Source organism: Salvelinus sp. IW2-2015, linkage group LG11 (assembly GCF_002910315.2).
Source record: "Salvelinus sp. IW2-2015 linkage group LG11, ASM291031v2, whole genome shotgun sequence".
NCBI classification, from domain to species: domain Eukaryota; kingdom Metazoa; phylum Chordata; class Actinopteri; order Salmoniformes; family Salmonidae; genus Salvelinus; species Salvelinus sp. IW2-2015.
The window spans coordinates 10,050,643-10,076,963 of record NC_036851.1 but is presented as its reverse complement, the minus strand read 5'-3'; the positions used below and the strand labels follow the sequence as shown (position 1 = coordinate 10,076,963).

General features: G+C 40.0%; 1 protein-coding gene across 1 annotated transcript in view; it reads right to left on the bottom strand.

Annotated features, from left to right (window-relative positions):
• Positions 1-18,191: 18,191 nt before the first annotated feature.
• LOC111969766 (macrophage-stimulating protein receptor) overlaps positions 18,192-26,321 on the bottom strand; it is a 30,573-nt gene continuing 22,443 nt past the window's right edge. Inside the window, exon 22 of the transcript XR_002878044.1 lies at positions 18,192-18,341. The gene's annotated coding sequence lies outside the window, so the exon portion shown is untranslated. The remainder of the gene's footprint in view (positions 18,342-26,321) is intronic.

Sequence of the window (26,321 nt, the reverse complement as noted above, 5' to 3'; positions counted from 1 at the left end):
AGCATCGGTTATCCTCTAAATGTGTCTATACATTATTAAACAGATGTGTTTGAAGAGTTGATTGATCTATCCAATGTAATTTGGTTGCTACTGTGTAGGGAACCATCCTTAAGTACTCTGATGGGTACAGAGAGACACAGACACAGAAAAAAGAGGCTGCCAGCAGTAAAATGTTTCCCAATTAAAMGGCTAGATTATGTGTATTGTTATGACACCACATTTCTAAATAAAATTTATTCTCCGGCACAATTAGATTACCATTCTTGGGGAATTAAATTCATTTAACGTTGCGATTTTTATCTATTTTATATTTTAGTTCTTAAGAAAATGTTTTATGGTCTTTATCATTTTAAATGTTTACTTGGCAGATCATTGACTCGTTTGGGTTGTTTTGTGTAGAGCTGTAGAAAGGCGACAAATGAAGTATGATACGATCCTTCCTTGCCTATACACCAACTCAAATACCCACACACTACAATCCCAGTCCATTAGAAAATCATGACCCCCTTTAGTTCCCTCTACGTGATCGTCAACACTGCTTGGATGGATGTCATTCTAAGCACTTGCTATTTCTCGYCAATCTCAAAAAATATGCACAGGTTTCTGGAAGAAACAAAAAATATAATGCAAAACTTTCAAAGCAGAGTTCAAAATGAAAAGGACAGGAACAGGTACAATACAGGTATMCACTGCTATTGGAGGAAATATGAATCAGCCACAGTATCTCAGTAAACATGTATTTATTGTGGTTTGCCCATTTTCAAGTGTCACTTCTGCCTATAGGGGGTCGCCCTCATTAAGCCACACCTCCAATATAATTTTCCGGAATGCCTTGCCTTTTTGAGTGAATTGTACCACCCATGACTGTATTTGTTAGTGACATGGTTCTTGAATTCGTCAATAAAAAAACTAAAAAATATTTTAAAAAACAAGAAAAACCATTTAATTAAAAAATATAACAAAATKATTGGATTAGTTTAGAAAAATATGTTATTTATCTTTGTGTAGCGTAAGATTAATCACTCAATGTATATGCAAATACACAGATTTTAAAAACATTTTTTTTTAAATCTACCTGCGGGTAGAGCATGCTGGAAAAAAAGTTAATTTGTTATCATTAGAGTTGATGTGACTTCTCATTTAGTTTTCAGTCAGTACCACATGAACATTTTAAGTAGTAATTCCTTTTCACTGACATTGTGTTCAATTTACTAGAAGTATTTGAGTTAAAAAGTCCTTGGGGATTACAGTGTAAACACCCTTGGTGTCAAACTGCGGTTACTATGGCAACAAGCTCACAAGCCACAACAGCGCCCCTGGTAAATGAACACAAATGGCTGAGATGCTTTCAGCAGACTGGGGATCAGTGTAATGGAATTACTCTCTCTTATATGCTGATCCCAAAATAAATGTACACGTACATGTTATTCAACCATTGCATCCACACTGCTCACRCACGTCAATGAGAGTCTACGTAGCCAGGCACTAAAATAGAACTTGGTTCTATTTRTGACGCTTGATGCACTGCAAGTCCCGCCTCTCTCATCTCCTCATTGGTTTTTAGGAGCATATACCCGCGTGGGGGATTGAAAGAAACTGAGGTGCACACTCCAGTCCAGTTGGTGGTGGTAATGCACCTTAAWGTTGGTTGCCAACTGCCATAAAAAGTCCAAAGAAGAAGAAGGAAGAAGTCAGAAGGAGGAGATTTTACTAGAAACGAACCCGGTTTACTCTTTTATCAGTAGATTAATTGTCAGAGTAGAGGACCTTGTGCATTTCAGGTAAAATAACAACCCAATGTGTATATCCCAGGACTAATTAGCTAGCAACAGCAAGTTAGCTAGCAAAATTGTCATAAATGTTTCATGATTTTCGACCTTTCCCCAAATGAATACAGTTGGTTCAGAGTTTGTTTAGATATTTCAACCTGCGTGTCCTGATCGTGTCTGGTGTGTGAACGCACGCTCCCGGTCTAGTCAACATGTTACACATTTCCTGTCTGGAAACACTTCTAAGTCACATAGAAACACACTCACTGAGACTAACACGCTTTAGTTGCATGTTGTTTACACCGTTACATTTCTAAATACATAATTGCCTATGGACTGATGTATTTMGATCACTTTCTTTGTCACTGGCCTGTGATCGGCAAGATAGTTGTTTTACTATTSTATTGACTTTGGTTCAAGCATTCTACTCTATCAAAACCTGATTTTGTTTTACCATTTGTTGATCTCTTTAGTTTAAAATATGACAGTGAGTCTTGTAGATATCCCCTTTCTCGGCACTGTTAGAGTTCTCTGTGATGAGACCTTGAGGAGAATAACAGATATAGGCCGTTACTGAGTAAACCTCTCCTTCTTTACCCCCCTGGAGTCTAAATTCACCTTGACCGTTTTGACAGGTACGGGTATGAACAACATAATATAATTTGGAAGGTCGCTTCACACTTACGCAGAGGCACGTCGCATACTGTAGGCATACACTCACATACTGTAGGCATACACTCACATACTGTAGGCATACACTCACATACTGTAAGGCATACACTCACATACTGTAGCATACACTCATCTGCATACATCACATACTGTAGGCATACACTCACATACTTAGGCATACACTCACATACTGTAGCCATGCACTCACATACTGTAGGCATACACTCACATACTGTAGGCATGCACTCACATACTGTAGGCATACACTCACATACTGTAGGCAGCACTCACATACTGTAGGCATACACTCACATACTGTAGGCATACACTCACATACTGTAGGCATGCACTCACATACTGTAGGCATACACTCACATACTGTAGGCATACATCACATACTGTAGGCATACACTCACATACTGTAGGCAATGCACTCACATACTGTAAGAATACACTCACATACTGTAGGCATACACTCACATACTGTAGGCATACACTCACATACTGTAGGCATACACTCACATACGTAGGCATACACTCACATACTGTAGCATACACTCACATACTGTAGGCATACACTCACATACTGTAGGCATCACTCACATACTGTAGACATACACTCACATACTGTAGGCATACACTCACATACTGTAGGCATACACTCACATACTGTAGGCATACACTCACATACTGTAGGCATACACTCACATACTGTAGGCATACACTCACATACTGTAGGCATGCACTCACATACTGTAGGCATGCACTCACATACTGTAGGCATGCACTCACATACGCAGGCATGCACACGTCTACACACTGATTTGTGCATTCATGCACTACTAAACACACACCACCGACGCAATCCCATTATTGATCTGCTTTGATGTAAAAAATGAAAACAAACCAAGACTCACAGCAATGAGGCAAACACGTCAACGCTATTCCGTATGGAACACTAGTCAACGGATCTCATTTGTTKTCAGTCGGTGACTTAGACCATTCATCTATTTCATCCAAATGACTTTGGTGGTCTATCCCTGGTATGTGATTTAGTGCATAGTTCCACTTTAATTGCACTCTACAGAACACAGACAAGACCTCCATCCTCGTCCCTGTTTTAATCATCCCCTCCAGCRTTGAGAGAGTGAATTAAAGTTCCATGATTAAAGTTTCCCAAGTACCTTCTCAAGCTGAAAAGGGCTTTACTTCTCTCCTTTCTACTGGATAGCTTCTTGGAGCTGTTGAGAGGCCACAGATACTATACACTCAACAATCTAGATTGCACAAAAGACACATTTACGTTAGCGTTCTATAATGGACGAATAAAGTGCTATCCACAACACTCTGTTCTTGCAGCTCACACTACAATTAAACTCAAAAATAAACACAAATCTGTCACTCGTAGAAAATCCTTGATTGCAAAAAAAACTGTGCTTTCACCACAGATTACCACTAGCATCAGAATAACACTGTTTCAACACCATAGGGTTCACTGAATGCAACAGTGAATGTGTCCAGCAGGCAGCTGCTTCCAGGACCTCCATGGTGAGACGTGTGGAGGCTCAGGCTGACATGAGGCTCTCTGACAGGGGCCATGGTAATTAGAGTAGCTGCTGCTCTCTTGCTCTGGCCCACTGGCTGTTCTGGTGGCCCTGCACAGCAAGCTGATGTGGAATCATAGACCAGCCTGTCACTGAGGGAGATGCTAGGTCAGGATCGTGCTCAGTGCTTGTGTTAAAAGAAGATGAGACTAGCTGCTCAAACAGATCATATCGGTAGAGACATGTTAGAGAGGGCAGGACCTCCTAGAGCCTGAAGGTTACTGCACAATGATGTGGAACATCAATTCTACAGTACAAAATGTGGAACAGAGTGGTTCCTAAATGGAGGTCAGTGTTACTATACACTACACCAAACATCGTAGCTGCTTCATAAGCGGATACATTATATGGAACATAGAGAATCAGGCAAGTTACTGTAATACTAATTCTGTCTCGCCTTTGCTCTGTAATTCACATGACACTGCAAACACTGCTTCCCAGTCCTGGGAGTAGATATCTGCTATAGCTGTTAGCTTGTTTTGTCTGATATTGGTCCAAGGACTTTCTTTTTTTGGTGACAGGTTTTATTGGATCTATATCTTTGTTAACATATCTCCTCTTGAACTTCAATCCACTTCTAATATATACTTTTAATGAAGTCAAGCCCTTGGTCAGCAGGGCTTAATAAAGTCCTCAATATCTTTTCTGCATGACAGAYATTAATTTCTATTACAATAGCTGAGCTATTGGGTCCCTGGATCTTAAATCAAATTCTCCAATTAATGAGGGAATATAGCTCGCCAGCTTGTAGTCCTTAAAACTGAAAATTAGTTAGCATTTTCTACCTCTGGTTCGTTGGCCATTCCTATGGTGGAAGTGATTTGGAAAAATATATATATTTTTKTAATATACGCCAAAAATAAGGTCTGAGGTTAACCCAGGCTTAGGAGATCTTATACGTTTTGTTCTATGAGATAATATCAATCAGTTAACGTGACCTTTATGAATTATGAAGGCTAGCGCTTAAGAGCGTTGGGCCAGTAACCGAAAGGTTGCTGGTTCAAATCCCAGAGCTGGAAAGGTGAAMAATCTGYCGATGTGTCCTTGAGCAAGGCACTTAACGGTAATTGCTCCTGTACGTTGCTCTGGACAAGAGCATCTGCTAAATTATTAAAATATAAATATAACATGTGCTCAAAATAAATCAGTTGCTAACAAGTCGCTAACTGCCATAGAAATGGAACTACAACATTAGTGGCAAAATGTTTCACTTCACTACACCGACCACGCAAACTAGTGTACACTACTAACACTAGTCCACCAAAAATCTAGTTTGCTTTATGCTTACGAACTCAAACGAAAACGCAAGGATGGTACATTGTATTGCTCCAGGTTGTAACCACATCTCTTCCACGGGAAGTTGCTTGTTTTATCGGTTCTCGAACGATGTTGTCCAGAAGAGACTTTGGGCCTGTTGGATAACGTAAGCTAAGCCTGTTAGTTATACGTCAAAGGCATGCGACCGGAGGTGTAGTTGAATTTTTTACMTGCTAGCACTGCGTTAGCTTTTTACTTGTTTTGATTACATAAMTGCTGAAAAAAAGGYGATGTTAACTGATTAAGATGATCTCATAGAACAACATGTATAAGATCTTCTAAGCCTGTGTTTYCMMMRRMMWTWWTTTTTGGCATTTATCAACAACAAAAAACATTCATTTCCCCATAGCCTTTGGCCAACGAGCCATGGCAGAGTTAGCATCCGTTAGTGCCTATAAAAATGACTATTGCTCTCTATTAGAACAACGTTAGCAGAGATTTGTGCAACACTTCAACACTCAATTAGAAGCCCTTAGTGCAGAAAAGCATGAGCACGTCTCTGTGAATTTCAGGGGTAACAGATTTTTCTTGCTGAAGGGTTTTATTTTGGGAGCGATTTGAGAAACATTGYAACACTGATAGATTAGTGTTCTATTTCTATAGATTGAATATAGAAAAGAAATGCTGTTAAAAAGCTGAGGGACTACTTTTGTTKGTAACGCATGAATGTATTAGTGTAAGTGTTGAGGGTTACCTGTGGGTTGRCGTGATTGTGAGAGAGCTGAGAGTTACAGGTCAAATCAGGCTGCAAGGTTGACTCAGTCAGACACAACATGCTTCTATTTACATTTGGATATTTACTCTTTATTGGTCTATGTTGGAGAAGGCTTTTAATAACCCCACTATTACAACATAAATAGGAAGAATTTTGGCTAGCACTTGAACCTGATGGGCTGAGAGRAACGGACTTGACCTGAGCTTAGTTTAAAGAAAGACGAGAGAAGTAACGAGGCTAAGTGTGATGGAAACCTGTCATCCTTAAATGTGCCAGGCAGCCCAGGCTTACAGATGAAAGAGCAAAACAACCTGAATACGCCTGAAGGAGAGAAACCTTGAGAAATACAGTAGCACAGCAACACGAGTCAGAATGCTTGGAACCCCATGTAGCCATTTTATGGCAGCAACCTACTGTTTTACATAAAGTCCACTATTGTTTAACATCCAAAAATGATCATTTGGCGTTTCTCACCCGCAACTTTCATTACAATGTATGATGAATTCATGGACAATATATCATCAGTGAAGAGAAATAGGCTAAGCTTTTTTTTCTATCATTTAATGTATTATTCGCTATAATTGCCATAATGGAGATATTAGCAGATTTACCTTTTTTGAGACAGCAAATAAAAAACATCTCCAAGTTTCAGACAGTTGCTTAAAGCGTGAGTTTTGCCCAAATCACATCGCACACACGCACACACACATTGACAAAGAAAGTGTTACATTGTAATAGCAGACACACATAACATGCACCCTGATTGACTAAAGGAAATCGACAACCATTCATTATTGCCCTCGTTGATGTTATGGCCTTGAGGATTGTCTCGTAGTTCGACATTTTGTACGGCATGTAACATGAAATCGTATCTCTCTGTACTTTGCTCCGCTCATCTTTCCCTCAATCCTGACTAGTCTCCCAGTCCCTGCCGCTGAAAAACATCCCCACAGCATGATGCTGCCACCACGATGCTTCACCGTAGGGATCTTGGTTTCATCAGACCAGAGAATCTTGTTTCTCATGGTCTGAGAGTCCTTTAGGTGCCTTTTGGCAAACTCCAAGGGGGCTGTCATGTGCCTTTTTACTGAGGAGTGGCTTCCGTCTGGCCACTCTACTATAAAGGCCTAATTGGTGGAGTGCTGCAGAGATGGTTGTCCTTCTGGAAGGTTCTCCCATCTCCACAGAGGAACTCTGGTAGAGTAACCATCGGGCTCTTGGTCACCTCCCTGACCAAGGCCCTTCTCCCCCGATTGCTCAGTATGGCAGAGTGGCCAGCTCTAGGAAGAATCTTGGTGGTTCCAAACTTCTTCCATTTAAGAATGTTGGAGGCCACTGGGTTCTTGGGGACCTTCAATGCTGCAGAAATATTTTGGCACCCTTCCCCAGATCTGTGTCTCGACACAATCATGTCTGGGAGCTCTACGGACAATTCCTTTGACCTCATGGCTTGTTTTTTGCTCTGACATACACTGTCAACTGTGGCRACCTTAAATAGACAGGTGTGTGCCTTTCCAAATCATGTCCAATCAATTGAATTTACCACAGGTGGACTCCAATCGAGTTGTAGAAACATCTCAAGGATGATCAGTGGAAACAGAATGCACCTGAGCTCAATTGAGTCTCATTGCAAAGGGTCTTAATACTTATATAAATAAGGTATTTGTTTTTTATCTGTAATACATTTGCAAAAATGTCTAAAACCCTGTTTTCACTTCGTCATTATGTGGTATTGTGTGTAGATTCATGAGGAACATTTTGTATTTAGTCCATTTTAATATAAGGCTCTAACATAACAAAATGTGGAAAAAGTAAAAGGGTCTGAAAACTTTCCGAATGCACTGTAATTTSTAATATACTTAAGTATCAAAGCAAAAGTATGAATAATAAAAAAAATCCTTATATTAAGCAAACCAGACACAGAAATKGTTGTGTTTTGTWTAAGTGTATGTATAGYCAGGGGCACACGTAGGGTGGCCACATTTAAAATACCCAAATGCGGGACAAAGGGATGATTTTGCTGGACATTCACGGGACAGTGTAGTCTACATTAATAAAAAAAATTGTGTGAATTGGATCCTTTTCCTGTCCTGCTAAGCATTCCAAATGTATTGAGTACAATGTACAATGTATGGAGTACAAAGTACATTATTTTCTTWAGGAATGTAGTGAAGTGAAAGTAAATGTTGCCAAAAATATAAATAGTAAGGTAAAGTACAGMTACCCCCAAAAACTACTTAAGTAGTACTTTAAAGTATTTTTACTTAAGCACTTTACACCACTGCCTGAGGGAGATTTGTAACGGTGTCCTGGACTATAATGGAAATTAATTGTAAAAACAAACAGTATATAACTTTAAACTGGTAGGTCTGTATCTAAGTAATTGGCTTTTGATTGTATTTCAACCTATCCACATTTAGCTAGACATGTAGGCATGTATTAAGAGCTGTCTGGTGTCTTATTAAAAATGCAATAAAAGCTCCAAATAGAGAATGACAGTCTCTATGGTCAGAAAAATGGTCAGAAAGAGCTTGACTCAATTAATCTTCTGCCAGTACTATGGAGAGTTGGTAATATGCAAAACATTTTAATAGGGCACCAGGGAGAGAGATCTGGAGAGGGCATGGCCAACACTGCCAAGTTTGAAATAGTTCAATCTGTCGGTTTTAGAGAGAAATATTAAGGATCACTGTGATAGGGTTGCATTTCACATCAAGTAGCATTCAGAGAGCTACAGATGTAGGATCTTAATTTGATCACCCTGTTGCATGAGAGCCTTCCTGCATTTTTTTATCAGCCCCTACAAAAATGTACATKAATTATAATCCCACATAATAATTCACATTTCCTGTTGCTGCAGGATTATTTTCCTGCTGTAGCAACACACTGGTCACAGACATCAGTTCAACATCTAGTTTTCATTTATATTCGGTTRAGTTTTCAACTAACGTGAATTCAAGGTGAAATCAACCAAAAAGGTCACCAATGTCATTGGATTTATGTTACAATTTGGTTGAAAAAAGACWAAATGCTCTTACATTGATTACTTTTTGCAAATTCAATTAGTTTTCCACATGTATTCACTGTCATCACATTATTTTGTCTTACATCTTACATATGTAGAACACAACGCTACCCCATACTTCATGGGTCACTGTCATATCATTTAAGTAAAGAGTTGTTGTGACCTCAAGCCTGTTAATACATAAACCTCTACACAACCACATCTGGTATGAACACTCCCATGGCACCTCATTTCAGCTGTGTCACAGACAGGGKCTGGGTCACCTCATGATCCTCAAATCAAGACCAGAGCAGTCAAATGAAGCAATGTCRTAATTACATGCAAAGTGAAGTCCCAGTGTCCTCTGGTTAGTTTGATGACTTCATTCATTTGACTTTGACGGTTATCAAAATAGCACYGTAAAGGAAAATGGAGGCCCAGTGTTCTTCAGATTTGGTGTTAATAATGGATATTGTGCTATTCTGACCTATTCTGTGCCTGCTAAGACAGTGGTTCTCAAACTGTGGGTCAGGATGCACTTGTGGGTCGCAGCAGGGGTCTAGGTGGGTCACGGGATGACATTTTTTGTGCATTGCACAAATTTAGAAATACATTTTCGGGATGGAAAAACTCTTTCATTGTCAACGTAAACGACTAAAATGCAATAGAAAGTATGCAGAAAAGATAATGGACCTATATATATTTTTTTATAATAGCCTAGAATCTTTGAGAACTTACAATCAAAAAAATAAAAGCTAGACWGTCTGGCCCCCATTGATTTTGTTGTAAAGCATTAGCCATATCCTTGTCCCGGACCTGCTGTTTTGACTCTCTCTCTCCCCCTCCCTCCCACCTCCTTCCCTCCATCCCAGTGGCRACCYGTCATGTTTTGAGCCCCACATTTTAATCAAAAAATAAATACAAATCCAACCCCCTTGGGTGCTGCCATAGAGTTACATTAGAAGTGCCCATCCAAGAAGGTTCAAGGTCATTGGCCACAGATAAAATGAYGTCATATCACGTTATACTGTATGTACAGWAGCTTTAATTGGACTGATCATGTCAAAATCATATTTCAAAATCTTAGCTAGCAGTCATCATCATTATTTAACCCTCCTACTGTGTTCCGGTCGAATTACACCTGGCTATCAGCGGAGCCTTGTCTGGCAGCGAAACAGTTAATTTAGCCTCTTTACTGCCTTTTAAAAAATATGTCTGATTTGACCGGTTTTCTCTCTGAAAAATGTAGTTCATTTCATCTGAATGTCATAAGGTTCCATTACTTTGTCCACACAGGGCATCTGAACACACAAATTACATTTAGATGACTTTCATTTAACTTTTGTACACCTGTGGTGTTCCCGGTCAAAAATGACCGGTCATTGGGAATGAATGGGTGAGACTACAATTAGTGTATTGAATTGAGTTCAGGCACATGCCCATTCATCAGATGGACACACTTCCTCTCCCAGACCCCCACATGCATGTGTGTTTGAGCRCACACACACATACACACACACACACCTCACTCCCCTTCTTGGCTTCCATGGCAACCCCCACGGGAATCTTTCCCCAATATAATTTTTCCCCCATGGGAACCACACCTGTTGGCATTCAAACAAACAATCGCAACATTGTTTCAATAATATATAGAACTTTTCTTACAGCTCTGGTATATAAAACTTTTTTGAGGCCTTGCTCACAATTAATTTTGTGGCAGCACAATGACCAAACGATATACTGTATGTGAGGCTCTTGATCGTATCTTTGATCACGACACTGGTGAGGAGGAGAGAGTCCTTGTTAAACTTTGACACAAAGTAGTCTGWCATAAATAGCACAATATGTTTCATCTGAGTATTTGTTATAGTCAAAATAATCCATWCATTRTGCTTTTTTTWACTCAAAAAYGAGTTGTATGAGCTCAGGTCAATGAGGCCTACAGGCCATWAATAGCAAATAGAAGTTCAAAACTTGTAATGTTCACAAGAACTTAAGTTGATAACAAGATCTAACGCAACATTTGGTGATAATATGTGTATTATTATGGATTTATAATCAGCTATAATGGGGCGGTCATTTTGGACCGGAACACAGAATTAATTAACATGAAACGAATACAACAGGAGGGTTAAGTTGACAATCTACTTGCAAATAATTTTAAATCCTTGTCTTATAAAAGAGAAATTATAGATAAAACATATCTGTGCTCATYGGCCATTGGACATAAACATTACACAACAAGTTAGAAATCGCAAAATCAACAATGAGTGGTTTGGAAGTGGCTAACTGCAAGCATTGCAAAGCAATCACTAGTCTGCTATTCAGTAGAGTGGCTGTGTGGTCCCAAGTCTGGGTTTAAGGGTTTCTTTTCCAAGCTTAAAATGATAAACATTCAACATTGGCCAYGCTGTCAATCCAGCATGATTTCTGCCGTGCTCAAAACAACTGTTTACTCGGAACTGGGAAATCTGACTTCAGTGAGTTCAAGACAACTGGGAACTCAGGGGAAAACTAGCTCCGACTGGCAAAATACGTTTTGAACGGTCATCCAAATTGTAAGTTGGGAACTTTCTCTTTCTAGAGCTATGGCCTGAAGATCACTAGCGTCATCATGATTCAACCGTGTTTTTCAGAGTTCCTAGTTGTCTTGAAAGCACCATAAATCCAGAGAATTCCAGACTGATGACAAAGTTTGACGACAAAATTTGCCCACGAAGGACCGACACCCCACCTTCCTGTTCAAGTGAGCACAGCACAACAAGGCGAGTCCAAAAATGTCCTATATGCTGCTGCATAAATGATGTAATATGCCAGGGAGATATGTATACTGTAGCTAAGAAAGTAATACTAAGTGTATGTTGTGTAATAAGCCCATGATAGCCCATGTGCTTCACCCTAATAATTTGGTCTATTTTCCCCTCTTAATTTCGCCTACTGTTCWGACTTGGTGGTGCACATGTAGCCTATAACCTGTTTTAGAGAAATGTAATCATCAAATATTGTAAGGGCTTTCATTGTATGCTTATATGCCCCCTTTATTTATCCTACGGTTCTAACTTGGTGTACAGGGAGAACGGACCATGTACTGAATTCTGTCGCTGTACATTTTCAAACGTGCTGAACAAATAGTTATATTGACTACGTCCATCCTAGCTTGCTCAAAATTACAGATTGCCGCTTATCAGCTTGTCATGCCCTTATGCCATAGTTTGTACATATCAATTGTCGGTAGAAACCACATTTGTTTAACCTCTTTCAGCTAGGRGGCACTATTTTTATGTTTGGAAAAATAACGTTCCCAAGGTAAACGGACTATTTCTCAGGCCCAGATGCTAGAATATGCATATAATTGACAGATTAGGATAGAAAACACTCTAAAGTTTCCAAAACGGTCAACATATTGTCTGTGAATATAACAGAACTGATTTTGCAGGCGAAAACCTGAGGGAATCCAACCCGGAAGTGCCTTTTATTTGGAAAAATCCCTGTTCCATTGGCTGCCCATCCTCCATTTAAAGGGGTATCAACCAGATTCAACCACATTTTTTGGGGGTGGGTATGCAGCCCTGCAAAGCCACAACACAACACTAAACACAACATTAACTGCACTATAACGGTGACACACAGTGCCTACAAACTGATAGGGACTACATAAACCTGTCCCAACAGCAGAGTCCCAACAGCAGTCCCAACAACTTACCACTGCTACACCTGGCTATCAGCGGAGCCTTGTCTGGCAGCGAAACAGTTCATTTAGCCTCTTTACTGCCTTTTAAAAAATATGNACCAGGCTTTAGACATAGTTTCAAGCTTTTATTTGGAAAATGAGCGAGATTTATCAAAGCGCGTCAGGTGTCCTTTGATTAGTTCATGCGCCCGAGAGTTGTAGCTCGACGTTTTCTTTCTCTGTAGTATTGAATAGTTTACCGTCCGGTTGAAATATTATCGATTATGTATGTTAAAAACAACCTGAGGATTGATTATAAAAAACATTTGACATGTTTCTACGAACATTACGGATACTTTTTGGAATTTTCGTCTGCCCTCGTCTGCCCTTCAGGACCGGCACGAGCCTGTGGTTTTCTGAACATAACGTGCAAACCAAATGAAGGTTTTTGGTTATAAAAATAATCTTTATCGAACAAAAAGAACATTTATTGTTTAACTGGGAGTCTCGTGAGTGCAAACATCCAAAGATCATCAAAGGTAAGCGATTAATTTTATTGCTTTTCTGACTTTCGTGACCAAGCTATCATTACATCTCTTTGCTTTCTTTGTCGACCACAGATCAGGTGCAGCCCATGGAAATGCCGATGCACTCTCCAGGAGGGATGCTCTAGGGAGCTAGACCACCCCTCCCTCCCGGTCAGAGCTAAGGGAGAGGTGAGGGGAGTGGTTATTGAGGGGAGATATCTGGCAGCCCGTTGGCTCCACCCCCGGGCCTTATATGGACGTCCTGCCCCAACGAGGCAAGGCTGTGTGTCGTTAAGCCAGGGAGTGCTTGGGGATAAAGGAGGAAGCAGCCTGCACAAAGGGGCAGAGTAGGAGAGAGCCAAGTGAATGATGAAGAGTGGAAGAAGAGAGAGCAATATCTGTGAGATTACCCGTTGTGACCTGGACTGTCGGACTACCTCTCTTGTGTACCGGACCGGATTGGCTGAGGACCCGAGTGTGAGGATTACCCCTGGAAAACGGAACGGACAAAGATAACGGTTTGTGGACAGTGAGGGGATTGGTGAATTCCCCCTTCTTTCCCTGTGTACTAAACTCCCCATTTGCATTCTATTTGTGCTACTGGTGCATGTTTTGTTATTGAACTTGGTGACGTGGAAACCCCACAACCTTAAGCCTGCTACACCACCCATTGTATAAAGAAGGTGAAACGGGTCAGAACCACAGGAGTAAATGTAAGTTGGCTTTTCATACCCAAGCATTCAGCGGTTGGGACAGCAGGTGTGGTTGGTAGAAAGCAGTGGCGATTTTAGCATGTATATCTTGGTGGGGCAAACCATTTTTTGGGGGTGGGTATGCAGTCCTGCAAAGCCACAACACAACACTAAACACTACATTAACTGCACTATAACGGTGACACACAGTGCCTACAAACTGATAGGGACTACATAAACCTGTCCCAACAGCAGAGTCCCAACAGCAGTCCCAACAACTTACCACTGCTACACCTGGCTATCAGCGGAGCCTTGTCTGGCAGCGAAACAGTTCATTTAGCCTCTTTACTGCCTTTTAAAAAATATGKCTGACTTACTTAACTTGTTTTTCAACCACTCCACAAATGTCTTGTTAACAAACTAAAGTTTTGGCAAGTCGGTTAGGACATCTACTTTCTGCATGACACAAGTAATTTTTTGAACTATTGTATACAGACAGATTATTTCACTTATAATTCACTGTATCACAATTCCAGTGGGTCAGAAGTATACACTCTGTCTCTTATACACATCTAGATGTGTATAAGAGACAGCCTCCACAAGTCTGATTCATCCTTGGGAGCAATTTCCAAACGCCTGAAGGCACCACGTTCATCTGTACAAACAATAGTGCGCAAGTATAAACACCATGGGACCACGCRGCCGTCATACCGCTCAGGAAGGAGACGCATTCTGTCTCCTAGAGATGAACGTACTTTGGTGTGAAAAGTGCAAATCAATCCCAGAACAACAGCAAATGACCTTGTGAAGATGCTGGAGGAAACAGGTACAAAAGTATCTATATCCACAGTAAAACGAGTCCTATATCAACATAACCTGAAAGGCCGCTCAGCAAGGAAGAAGCCATTGCTCCAAACCGCCATAAAAAAGCCAGACTACGGTTTGCAACTGCACATGGGGACAAAGATCGTACTTTTTGGAGAAATGTCCTCTGGTCTGATGAAACAAAAATGGAACTGTTTGGCCATAATGACCATCATTATGTTTGGAGGAAAAAGGGGGACGCTTGCAAGCCGAAGAACACCATCCCAACCTTGAAGCACGGGGGTGGCAGCATCATGTTGTGGGGGTGCTTTGCTGCAGGAGGGACTGGTGCACCTCACAAAATAGATGGCATCATGAGGAAGCAACATTATGTGGATATATTGAAGCAACATCTCAAGACATYAGTCAGGAAGTTAAAGCCTGGTCGCAATTGGGTCTTCCAAATGGACAATGACCCCAAGCATACTTCAAAAGTTGTGGCAAAATGGCTTAAGGACAACAAAGTCAAGGTATTGGAGTGACCATCACAAAGCCCTGACCTCAATWCTATAGAAAATGTGTGGGCAGAACTGAAAAAGTGTGTGCGAGCAAGGAGGCCTACAAACCTGACTCAGTTAGACCAGCTCTGTCAGGAGGAATGGGCCGAAATTCACCCAAAACATTTGACCCATGTTAAACAATTTAAAGGCAATGCTACCAAATACTAATTGAKTGTATGTAAACTTCTGACCCACTGGGAATGTGATGAAATAAATAAAGGCTGAAATAAATAATTCTCTCTACTATTATTCTGACATTTCACATTCTTACAATAAAGTGTTGATCCTAACTGTCCCAAGACAGGGAATTTTTACTAGGATTAAATGTCAGGAATTGTGAAAAACTGAGTTTAAATGTATTTGGCTAAGGTGTATGTAAATACTAAGGTGTATGTACTGTAAATACTTCAACTGTATATAACGAAAAAGCTTAATCTAGAATATGTCATACCGTTGAAATTCTTCTGTAAGATTTCCACAAAGGACAAGAAATACGTATCATCTATGTAGCTATGTATTTTAGCAATTTGACATGAATCCCGAAAGGTACAACATATTTTGAGCATTTCCTTTATCCTCACTGTTGGACATTGTGGCCCAGTGAATTGCAGGATGATAAAAATCACTTGCATGGCCTTGAGTCTCCAAAGCCTTTTTCAATGCTCTGCAAATCCTTTGCTTTTCAATTTCTCCTCATCTGTGGACACATTTACTCTCTTTCTCTCTCTCTCTCTGACCTTTCAGAGTTTGACATCGTCTCCTTAATAGTAGGCAACAATGGAGGAGATACTGTAGGTAGGGAGAGAGGAAAAATCCTGCACTTACATTCAGGTGTCTGCTGCTGATACACTAGCTCAAGGATAAATAGCAAATTGATTTCAGAAAACAAGTAGGTGAAGAAGGTGCCAAAGCCCACAGATGAAAACTAAAAAGGAAAGGTCTGAGAGAGGAGAGGCTTCAAGTCACCACTAATATTAAACTGAATGTGCAACTGACATGCACTTTAGTGACTAAAAACTAAACTTGTTTGGTGTCCATTTTCTTCCAAACAATTTAGTTTGAGGAAGTGCAAAATGGATCTTGAAATAACATGTTCCTTCAGCATGGAAGCAGGCAGAGAATTTGCCATTTATGATTCAGCGAGAGATATAATCATCCTGAAGGTCAGAGACCCCGAGAGCTCCCCTAGTTATTCAACACCCCTAAATATATTTCCACTGACGTAATTGTGATCTGACATTGAAAAAATGTAGAGTGTGAATTAAATATGAGCCTTTTTTACCATGAACAGTTACATTCTGCAGCCTCTTATGTTTGATATTAACAATGGGAGTGGTATACCACATTTTAAAGTATGTGTGAGAGTGCATGCACATGCATACAGTACAGATATAGGATCTTAATTTGATCACCCTGTTGCAGGATAACTTTTAAAAGTAAAAAAAAATGCTTCTGAAGTTTGTAATTTCCGCTTTGAAATGTCAGACTAGATTTTTCCTTTACGAAAAATGTATCAACCCCTACAAAAATGTCCATTAATTATAATCCACATAATAATTCACATTTCCTGTTAATGCAAGATTMTTTTCYTATTGTAACAAACTRGCTCAAATTAAGATCCTACGTTCGTACATGAATAATATTTGCATCCAATAAATCATCATCCCACTTTTGMATCCTCTCCCTGTCTCTCACTCTTCTACCAGACAGACTTATAGACAGAATAATATATATATTTTTTTTAATCTGAGACCCTCAGTTGTGTAGATTTAGTGGCGATAGAAACTTTCAAGACCACACAAAGCCCAGARCCTCATACATACCATACACAAAACCAACTCAAAGCAGATCCAATGTGAACCTTAAYAMARRTWMTTSAAKWAYYTKTRTTATCTTGAATTCTCCTGGGGCGTTTCCGTACCAGAGTGGTGCAGTGTAGTACATACACATTCTGAAATATTTCTGAGCTATACAGTATACCCAAAATAAACACTGGCCTCCCAGTTTGGACAAAAATACAGTAATGACAATCATTGAAAATAATTAATACTGATAGAAAATCAAGTGTTTTGTTTTCTTATGCTACGTGTACTTCTAAGAAACTAAATGGCTAATCTATAGGGTGTTTGTGGGCTGTATCACAACCGGCCGTGAGTGGGGCGGCACACAATTGGCCCAGCGTCGTCTGGGTTTGGATGGTGTAGGACATCATTGTAAATAAGAATTTCTTCTTAACTGACTCACCTAGTTAAATAAAAGTTAAATAAAAGAATAATAATAATTGAGGGTAACACTTTATATTACATTATCCAATTATGATGATCCTTTATCATGGTGTGTATTGATGCATCTAGAACTACTGACAAATTATGAAAATAGTGTCATCTTATCTGTTAAATGAAATTAGGCTTAATTTGAAAGCAGMATACGGATATAGGATCTTAATTTGAGCTAGTTTGCTAAAGCAGAAAAAKAATCCTGCAATAACAGAACATTTTAATTATTATATGGATTATAATTMAAWTCTTTTTTTGCAGGGGTTGATACATTTTTTGTTMGKGTAAATCAAGTCTGACATTTTAAAGTGTAAATTACAAGCTTTAGAAGYCTTTTAAAACTTAGATACACTACAAGTTTCTATTTCCTGCCGTGCAGGAAAATTCGCAGCAACAAAAGAGTGATCAAATTAAGATCCTACATCTGTAGGTCTACTCTACACTGTGCCTTAGGTATCAAATCAAAAGTTTCCCATCAAAACATGACAGCTGAAAAGAATGCCAGTGACAAGTAGGTCTAATGAATAAAACATTTATGCATATCAATACAATAATGCATTTAGCAAAAAAAATAACCGATGTACAGTAGTATTTTGTCTGTATAACAATGCCTGTATTTTAGTCCAGGCTTGGTCTTGCTCTAGCACGTCTAAAGCAGCCACAGGTGACTCGCTTCAGGGCCCCCCAAAGACGGCGGAGGAATCCCCCCTTCTTGGGAAATTTCTGGTAACCTGAAAGATAGGAAGAAGTATTTTTAGCATTCACCACCAAATCTGCTCCAAATTATTTGTTGACTTAGGTCCTCCTGTGTCAATGATCTGTGAAGTGTCCATTCCCTTTAACGTTAGTCTACCTCCAAGCCCTTAACGCTCATGTCTGCCCCTACAGAATGTCTTTTTTTTTATATATTTTTTTTTACTTGTATTCAATCGGGAGCCCAATGAGACCAGGGTCTAATTTTCAATGGTGCTCTGAGGACAACAAATTCAACACGGACATACCAATAAAAAAAACTCTATACATTTTTTTTTTTTTATACTTCAAGAAATAACTAAGTAAAGTAARTCGGAAGCTTGTGTAGTGGAGCTGTGTAAACTAAAAGGGAATAGTGAAGTGATCTACAAGACTTTCATGAGGACCAGACAATCTTTTGATGCAGGATGCTGTGATGCATATTAAAACTTTATCACCAGTGATAAAGCAGAAAGGCGCTATGGTAGATGGCATCCACATGATTAAGAGTAGTGGCTATTGCATTCTGGAAAAATGGTGTCACCATAGTCAGGAACTGGCAGGAAAGTTAACTGTACAATCTGCTTCCTGTTGTTTAGRGAGAGGCACAATCTATTTCTAAAAAAGAAGCCCACTTTAAATCTTAGCTTTTTAACTAGCTCATCAGTATGTTTTTTAAACATGAAATCCTTGTCCATCCAAATGCCCAGATATGTATATGCGGTAACCCGATCGATGGGAGAAACATTCAATTAACAAATATGTACACTAGTCCATCAGAAAATATTTTGCAAGTATTAGAGACCAACATATATTAAGTCTTGCCCACATGAAGTACAYGTTTTAAACCAAACAGGGCTTTTCGGAAAGCAACAAAGTCAGATTGCAGCTCTAACACCTGGTCTACAGTTGGGATAATGGCATACATAAWGGTGTTGTATRTATAAGATTAATATTATAATTTTAACAGAAAGACCAATATTATTTACAGTATACATACTGAACAAGCAACATGCAACATGCAACAATTTCAACGCTTTTACTGAGTTACAGTTTCATATAAGGAAATCAGTTAATTGAAATACATGAATTAGGCCCTAATCTATGGATTTTACATGACTGGGCAGAGGCGCAGCCATGGGTGGGCATAGGCCCACCACTTGGAAGCCAGGCCCAGCCAATCAGAATAAGTGTTTCCCTACAAAAGGGCTTTATTACAGACAGAAATACTCCTCCGTTTCATCCACTGTCCACCTGGCTGATCTCAGACGATCCCACAAGTGAAGAAGCCGGAAGTGGAGGTCCTGGGCTTGCGTGATTACACGTGGTCTACAGTTATGAGGCCAATTTGACGTAATGCCAAATTCTCTAAACCGATGTTGGAACGAGCTTATGGTAGAGAAATGAACATTMAATTCTCTGGTGGAAATTCCTGCAGTCAACATGCCATTTGCATGCTCTCTCAACTTGAGACATCTGTAGCATTGTGTTGTTTGACAAAACTGCACATTTTAGGGTGGCCTTTTGAGAGGCCACATTTTATAGTGCACCTGTGTAATGATCATGCTGTTTAATCGGCTTCTTCACATGCCACACCTGTCAGGTGGATGGATTTTCTTGGCAAAAGAGAAATGCTCACTAACAGGGATGTAACCAAATTTGAAAGTGTCCAGATAAATACACTGTATGAATATTTTATCATTATTAGATGATGCTTACCCAGACACACTGGCCGGATTATTACATGACCCATAAAATTAGCAGGTGTGTCTGGGGGTGGTTACGTCCATCTATTGTATTTCATGAACATRTGTACATGTCTAGACAATAGTGACCCATCCACTTAGCTAGATGTGGCTGGGGGGTAGTTATAGCATTTCTTTCACACGACCCATCAATTTAGACAAGTGTGTCGGGTAAGCGTCATCTAAGAAYGATAAAATATTTATARAATATTTTTACCAGGACACTTTCTGTGTGTGAAATTGCTACTATGCAAGTACTATCACTGTACCGTTTACATCTTCTGTATCCTGTGCATGTGACAAATAAACGTTGATTTTATTTTTCACGTGGCCTCACATATGAATCCTTAAAAAGATGGGTGGGACTAAGGCTTAAGAGGGYGTGAACGATGCTGAATGGGTGTAGACAAAGAAGAGCTCTCCAGTAGGTGTACCAAAWAATTCAAGGGACATTTTCTCAAAAGTGGGGTTACAAGTTTATCGACWTTCAAAGCAGAATTACTTTCACATTGTTCCTCAACTGCAGTGTTTGATCTACCATTTTCTAGCTCGGAGTCTCTACTTTTATTCAATGTAAAAAMCACAATTTCATATTTGCTACATAAGCCCAAATCGAGGCGATCGTTCACAAATAACACCACAGTTGTACCTCACTAAACAATGTATGTGACAAACAAACTCTAATACTTGTTCTGGAGGCAGCTCTGCAGATTGGTCAACTAGCACAGACACAAAGTCATGAAATCAGATTTTATACCTAACCTTAACACTATTCTTAACCACACTGCTAACCCTAATGCCTAACCCTAACCTTAAATTAAGACCAAAAAGAAAATGTTTGTTTTCATGAATTTTTACAATACAGCCAAATTTGACTTTGTWGCTGGTCTATCTAAGGGGAAATGTTAAGAATTAACACACTCAAAAAACAAGGGTATGTTTAGGGTACAGTGTTGTTCCCTAGGGTACAAAAAAGGGCAAAGGTTCATTTCACAGCTACACATATAAACTTACATGTGACRATTAGGTACCTTGTRGGTATGGGAGATTTTTCACTATAGGTCATCAATATAGGTAGGGGGCAATGTACTGGTTGGGGCGTGGATAAATGTGTGCATTTGTGCCAACTGTCTGTGGAAGTGTTTGATGGTTATGCTGATGGAAGTTGAGCAACTCCTTTGACACTCATCTGCAAAGTTTGCAAGAGAATGTGTCAGTAATAGCCTGCATTGTAAAGAGRTTATTGTGCATTTTCCAGTAATTTAATGGCCACATATTGCCAGAAGATGCTGTGAATTTGTCATCTTTGGCAGTAACCTACAGTGCCTTCRCTGACGTTTCTGTTGACAACATGCACATCACCTGCTGGTTGGCAGCATACTGTAGCAGTGGCAACCTATCAGAAGATTGCAGAAGAGTCATTCGAGGCGTGGCTTCAGTCAGCTCTTTTTGCTCTCCCATGAGAAGGAATCTGGTTAATTTTATCCCAGTTAACGTGGTCTGTTCCTGAACATTAAGCTTGTATACTATCAGTTCTACAGGGTTGTTTAAGGCTGAAATATTGCATGTGATTGTGAAGTAYGATATTTCATTCATAGCTAGTCATTATATTATTGAAATATGCTCTTACCTACCAGACTGTCAGCAAGTGTGTTGCAATCTCTACAGTAAACTACTGTGAATTTTACATTGACCCACTTGCAACTAGTTGATAGCAAGTTAATGAAAATTAAACATGAACGTCCTGTGATCCAGCTTTTGAAAGAAGCACAATCACCTCTTCACAGTGCAGCGCCTGATTGTCATAAGTCCTTACAAGACTGCAGAACTGGTAGTCAAAAGAGATGCTTAACCTTCATCAGCATAACAATTAAACCACTTAAACTGGTACAACATGTACACTGACTGTTGGCACAAATAGAACATATTTAGACCATGCCCCCAAATATGCTAATGAACCCCCRCCAGCACATTGCCCCAGCCTACATTTCAAAGTACAGTAATGAGTGTACCTAATCATGCATTCACAACCAAGTGGGAATTTATCACATACGACTGGGTAAAATCTCCCTGATCAGCCCTCCAACTGGTAATTACTAGTGGGAAATGCGTTTATCATCCCTGATATATGACGTCGCCCACATATGTGGAACCTTCGACATCGCCAACTAAGAAAATTACCTCAATAACAGCACTTTCAGCAATTAAATGTAACAACAACACAAATAWTTTTAAAAAGCAACCTATTAATATGGTTTTTCATGATAGCTGTACTTTAAGTTTATGGTTGACGCAGCTTGTTGGCCATTAGCCAATTGGCGTTCACTGGGTGAAAAGGGTCATTATCAGGGGATATCATTATCTGTATATTTCTGGATATCTGACATTTGATTGGATAGAAGGAGTARACGTGCTCCAGATACACATGTCCTTAATTTCATATACGGAGCTAGGATATTCTCAGTAATGGGACAGTGTCTACATGCATCCAATCTGGACCTCAGAAATATCCCTGCTACAGAGTCCAGGGAGATAATTGTTACAGGTTTTGGTTTTYCTATTTAAGTTGAGGTTGGACTTTAGCACATATAGCATGTTCGCACATTGAGGTGACACCAATCGGTGCACCCTTTACTCAGTAGGTGTTACACCTGTGCTGGTTGCCATCTCGTTAGTGGGAATGTGCCGCAGGCCCAGGTGATATTTAAGAGTGGCTGGCCCAGTGCTCCAGTTGTCTTGACAGATGCAGAGGGTCAACAGCTTTAGTTGGCTAACCCTATTTAGATTTCTGGAAAAACATTCCTTTATCTTCACAAACAAAGCACYCAGTTATCCCTACGGAAAAAGCAATCCTGAGAAGTCACCTCCTACTGCAAGATTTCAGTCCATTTCTACAGTACCCAAAGATAAAGATCGKCAGAAAACTGTTCTTTCGTATCCATCAGTTTGTCATGACTTCCATGAGAAAGGACACAATGTCTCTCAGTGTCCTAAATTGAAACAAAAATTAGAGAGAGAAAAGCTGTTTCTTCTTGTGGGAGCACTCCAGGCCATTAAGTCTCTGGTTGGGATTGGTGTATCTCCTAAACAAGATTCTGAATCAGATGTGTATGAACCCTTTGTTTCAGATGGGTTCATGTCTATGCAGAGTGGCAATGCTGTTAAGGAGCCAGTGAAGGCCAGCATCCCGGAGTCACCTCTTCACTGGTGACTTTGAGACTGGTGTTTTGTGGGTACTATTTAATGAAGCTGCCAGTTGAGGACTTGTGAGGCGTCTGTTTCTCAAACTAGACACTCTAATGTACTTGTCCTCTTGCTCAGTTGTGCACCGGGGTCTCCCACTCTTTCTATTCTGGTTAGAGCCAGTTTGCGCTGTTCTGTGAAGGGAGTAGTACACAGTGTTGTATGAGATCTTCAGTTTCTTGACAGTTTCTCGCATGGAATAGCTTTCATTTCTCAGAACAAGAATAGACTGATGAGTTTCAGAAGAAAGTTATTTGTTTCTGGCCATTTTGATCCTGTAATCGAACCCACAAATGCTGATGCTCCAGATATTCAACTAGTCTAAAGAAGTTTTATTGCTTATTTAATCAGAACAACAGTTTTCAGCTGTGCTAACATAATTGCAAAAGGGTTTTCTAATGATCCTTTTATATACTTGGATTAGCTAACACAACGTRCCATTGGAAAACAGGAGTGATGGTTGCTGATAATGGGCCTCTGTACGCCTTGGTAGATATTCCATAACAAAATCTGACCTTTCCAGCTACAATAGTCATTTACAACATTAACAATGTCTACACTGTATTTTTGATACATTTTTGCTTTTCTTTCAAAAACAAGGACATTTCTAAGTGACCCCAAACTTTTGAACGGTAGTGTATACTTTTTTACCCCAAAAGTTATCAGGTCCAAATGGCACCGCACGGTAGGAATGACCCAGCTAACATTTTTCTGCATAAAGAAATAATTAGATTTTGATTAATCTTCTAGTTTTTCTTAAGTGTGCCTTTAGGTGATGGTGAAAGAGAGGGACTCAGCATAAGTTACCGGGGAACATGCAAGAGTCCTGAGGCCCATTGATCATAAAAGAACRGAGATAATTTGGATAATTTACCATTATACAGAATTCAATTCCCCGTTGCCCTTTTCTTTGCAGCTTTTCTGAGCTTTTTAAAAACTTTTTAGATGGCCCTTTTAAGTGTTAAAATGTAAGCAGCTATTACCTTTACAGTAAAAACCCATTCATTCAGGTAACATGCTTTTAAATCAATAGCTTTAAGCAATGCTACATTCTTAGCTCGCCCTTCGCAGTCCAGTCCAATCTTGGCTGGTCATTGTAAATCCCCCCCCCAAAGATAGTGCAGGAGGCTGGATACAGTGGGGCMAAAAATTATTTAGTCAGCCACCAATTGTGCAAGTTCTCCCACTTAAAAAGATGAGAGAGGCCTGTAATTTTCATCATAGGTACACTTCAACTATGACAGACAAAATGAGGAAAAAAAATCCAGAAAATCACATTGTAGGATTTCTTATGAATTTATTTGCAAATTATGGTGGAAAATAAGTATTTGGTCAATAACAAAAGTTTATCTCAATACTTTGTTATATACCCTTTGTTGGCAATGACAGAGGTCAAATGTTTTCTGTAAGTCTTCACAAGGTTTTCACACACTGTTGCTGGTATTTTGGCCCATTCCTCCATGCAGATCTCCTCCAGTGATGTTTTGGGGCTGTTCCTGGGCAACACGGACTTTCAACTCCCTCCAAATATTTTCTATGGGGTTGAGATCTGGAGACTGGCTAGGCCACTCCAGGACCTTGAAATGCTTCTTACGAAGCCACTCCTTYGTTGCCCGGGCGGTGTGTTTGGGATCATTGTCATGCTGAAAGACCCAGCCACGTTTCATCTTCAATGCCCTTGCTGATGGTAGGCTTTGTTACTTTGGTCCCAGCTCTCTGCAGGTCATTCACTAGGTCCCCCCGTGTGGTTCTGGGATTTTTGCTCACMGTTCTTGTGATCATTTTGACCCCACGGGGTGAGATCTTGCGTGGAGCCCCAGATCGAGGGAGATTATCAGTGGTCTTGTATGTCTTCCATTTCCTAATAATTGCTCCCACAGTTCATTTCTTCAAACCAAGCTGCTTACCTATTGCAGATTCAGTCTTCCCAGCCTGGTGCAGGTCTACAATTTTGTTTCTGGTGTCCTTTGACAGCTCTTTGGTCTTGGCCATAGTGGAGTTTGGAGTGTGACTGTTTGAGGTTGTGGACAGGTGTCTTTTATACTGATAACAAGTTCAAACAGGTGCCATTAATACAGGTAACGAGTGGAGGAAAGAGGAGCCTCTTAAAGAAGAAGTTACAGGTCTGTGAGAGCCAGAAATCTTGCTTGCAAATAAATTCATTAAAAATCCTACAATGTGATTTTCTGGATTTTTTTTTCTCATTTTGTCTGTCATAGTTGAAGTGTACCTATGATGAAAATTACAGGCCTCTCTCATCTTTTTAAGTGGGAGAACTTGCACAATTGGTGGCTGACTAAATACTTTTTTGCCCCACTGTATCTCATCCTGGTAGTGCCCTGACCGTGTTCCTTTCTCCTCCACCTGCACAGAGTAGAGCTGGGGAGGAGGCTCTGATGAAGACTCACTTCAATCCCAGCTCAGTTCACCATCCACCTCCTACTCCCTCCCGCTCTCCCTGCCTCCCATCCAACCTTTCAAGATCCCCCCCTCACCTGCAAACTAACCTGCTTGTGTTACAATTAGCTACAYCAAAAGAACAACACGGAAGAAAAAGCACTGCAGGAGTGATGGAAAATTACTCTGCATCGCCAATCTGTGAGTGCAAATGGCTTGCTTTCCTTGGCTGCTTAACAGGACAGTTAGTACACCAGTCATTACAGCATTGGCAGGCCAGCCAATTTCTCTGATCGTCATTCCAGATTGAATTAAAAAAACACTTGTCTCAAGGACCATGTACCCACAGAAAAGCATGAATCAGTACTGCAGCCTACAACAACACTGTATAACACGTTTACATAACTGTTTATATAAAAGCCCTTTATACCAAGCTTTACCTATTTTGCATTCTGTCAAAATAAGAAATTGTGATATGATGTACTGTGGTGGTCTCCTCAAAGTGTTTCTGTCTGAAGACCACTGAGCAAGCTGAGTGCCCAATTGTAGGGTGTCCACCCACTCTGCCCAGAGTGGGTGAAAACTTGTTTTGGT